Below are 2,773 nucleotides of genomic sequence, written 5' to 3'. Positions count from 1 at the left end.
TCCCTGACGACCCGTTAGCGTCCCTTGCGCGACCCTCCGCGCACCGATAGCGACCAAACAGCAAACGTTTAGCGAACAATCATTTTAGGTCGGGCCTCCTCGCCCTGCTCGCACATGGGCTGCAGGACCACCCGGGCCGGGGCGGACGCACGTAGGTGCTGAATGGGGCACCCTGGTTGTTACTAATACACGGCAGAAAACCTCTACGGCCCATTGTTGTTGTTGTTGTTGCTGCTGCTGCTGGCAGTGACCTGATGTATGGCGGTGGAAGCCGGACGCGGGCGGCGCGGAGGCGGTAGCCTGGTGCCGCAGCCTGACCCGCGCCGCCCATACGCGTCCCAAAGGGCATCACCTCCACGGCCCCGACCGGATACAAAGTGCCGGTCAGCCGCACTCCCACCACTTCTCGCTCGCTCTCTCTCTCTCTAGGACGGGACAGAGATAGCACACCCGCGAGGCGCAAAGACTCGTTTCCGCAGGGCATTCCGAGAAGCGCGCAAAACCTGCAAAAGGAAGCAAGAGGCGCGGCGGGAAAAGAGAGAAAATAAGAAGAAGTGAGGAAAAACAGGGCCGCCTTTTGCGCTCGCGGTCCCGCTTCGCTCGGCCAGTCAGTCGCTTTCATTGCAAGAAAAGGCGTCGCCGTCGTTCGTTATTTGCGAATCTAATTTCTCGTGGGGTTCTTTGTTGGGCGCGACGACAGTCGCCGTCGGCGGCGGCGGTGCCGTCAGCCGAGCGAGGGTGGGTCAGTCGACTGACCAGATGGCGCCGGGAATTTTAATTTTGCAAAAAATTATTTTTGGCAAATTCTTCAAGAATATTTAATATGAATATCTCGTATCTTTTTAATTATTTTAATTTGTTCCAAACCTTCTGGAAATATCAAAAATTTTTCGTGTTTTTTTCTCTGGGGAAGTTTCTAAGTTTTTCGAAAGAAGTCAAAATCCCTACGTAGCGCGCACACCCCAGGTTCGAGTCCAGTGGCACCCCCAGAGACCTCCGCTCCCCGGTACCCCCACACCGTCGGTGTCCCGTCGAGGGCCGCACCGCCACCCGGCACCGCCACGACGACAGTCGTGCCCGCGAGACACGCCGCCTTTCCCATGATGCACCGCCGTGCGGTCTGTTTGAGGTTGGGGCGAGAAGAGTTGGCTGCTGCAGTGGGAAGCAGGCCACACAACAACTGCAAGGGAAACGACTTGCTGCTGCAGTTCCAGAGGAGGCGCCTGCGCACTTCCCGCCGCCGCCTGCTCCTCGGCCGAAGGGAGATCCACGACCGAAGTAAGGTTCGGGGAGCTCACGAAGCAAGGGCGTGAGGGCACGTCGCAGCAGCAGCAGCAGCAGGTGAGACTGGGAATGGGGACCACAAAGTTCCACAGGGCTGCCTGCCATCACTGCAGTCGCTGCCCAAAGTTGTGTATCGGTCGCCCGCAGAGTTTTGGCCAAAGTCCAACGGGGGGTAATTCCAGGAGCAAAGGCAGTTTATAATGATTACATTATATACCGCACGACGCCGCCAGGGCCGCAGGGAGTGCGCAGGCGTTATTCGCACATGCCAATTTCCAGGAATAACCGTTCAATAGCGAGACCTATTTTCCCGCGCGCAGGTCTTCGCGGGCCGTTCGCTTCGCTGTTCGTTCCCAGCAGCTGCCGCACCCCGCGCATGACCCGGTCAATTCTCTCTATCCCTCTCTCTCTCTTTTCCTCGAGATGACAATGGAACCGGTCTGCAGACAGAGAGGCCTACTCTAGTGAGGCGTACCGACAGACGTACGCCTGTAGGCCTCGCCCCGGCCCGCCCCGCCCCGGTCGAGCAGGCCGCTCTGCCTGGCTTTGCTGCTGCTCCTGGCCAAGATTTATGAACTGACCTTCGATTCGCCGCGAGGAGGCCTGGCTGGCAGGGTTGGGCGGCGTGGCGTGGCGCGGCCGCGCGCAAGATCGTGAACGTCTAAGACCCGTCCCGCCCGGCCCAACCCCGACATGACTGACACAGTTTGATGGGCCCGCGTTAGTTACGACCAGCTCAGAGTGAGCAGTACACACACCCGCCTCGAACTCGAACCAGGGGAACCGTTTCCCTTATCGGTGGCAGTAAATTGTAAACCTTGCGACATTTTGCGTCGTCCACGACGGTTCACGAACACAATATTCGCCCACAATTTTCTCGCAGCTTCGTGCACCGCAGCGCCACCGCGACCCCCACGGGCTCCCTGCATGCTGACACACTTCTGGCGCACATCATACAGTGCGCACCTCTGCACTCCGCCAAAGACCAACAACAACGACAACAGCCCGCGCGGGAAATGTCAGTATAAAAGTAAGAACTGCAGGGAAAGGTACTGGCCTAATGTCCTTTAGAACGCCGTGAGCAGCCTCTTTCGAGCGGAAATGTTTGTTTACACAGGACAGCGGCTGGAACTCCAGGTCTAGAACAGAGCCTGGAACTCCAGTTCCAGAACAGAGCCTGGAACTCCCCCCAAGCACCTGCAGTTCTCCAGCCCCAGCAGTTCTCCAGCACCTGCAGTTCTCCAGCGCCTGCGGTTCTCCTGGACCCCCGCACACACGCGGCTGATTCGCGCTGCTTTCCAAGAGACGGCCGCGCCGCTCGGAATTCATCATCATGTCGTCCACCGAGTACCGAGTGGCGGCGGCGCGGCGGCAATCTCGATTCCAATCTGAATGACGGACTACCGGACCAGGAGGGAGGGTACCGGAGGGTACCACACTCACAAAAACACTCTTCAAAAAAATCAGAAAAAAATCATTTAAAAATCAG

At 58.1% G+C, this 2,773-nt stretch overlaps 1 protein-coding gene across 1 annotated transcript in view; it reads right to left on the bottom strand.

Moving 5' to 3' along the window:
- Positions 1–2,773, bottom strand: part of LOC113212851 (probable G-protein coupled receptor Mth-like 1) — a 35,601-nt gene that overhangs the window by 12,374 nt on the left and 20,454 nt on the right. The gene's annotated exons all lie outside the window — the stretch shown is intronic.

The sequence above is a fragment of the Frankliniella occidentalis genome, unplaced genomic scaffold (genome assembly GCF_000697945.3).
Source record: "Frankliniella occidentalis isolate FOCC.00 unplaced genomic scaffold, Focc_3.1 Scaffold5, whole genome shotgun sequence".
NCBI lineage: Eukaryota > Metazoa > Arthropoda > Insecta > Thysanoptera > Thripidae > Frankliniella > Frankliniella occidentalis.
Note: the sequence above shows the minus strand (reverse complement) of the source record. Positions and strands in the feature narration are given on the sequence as shown.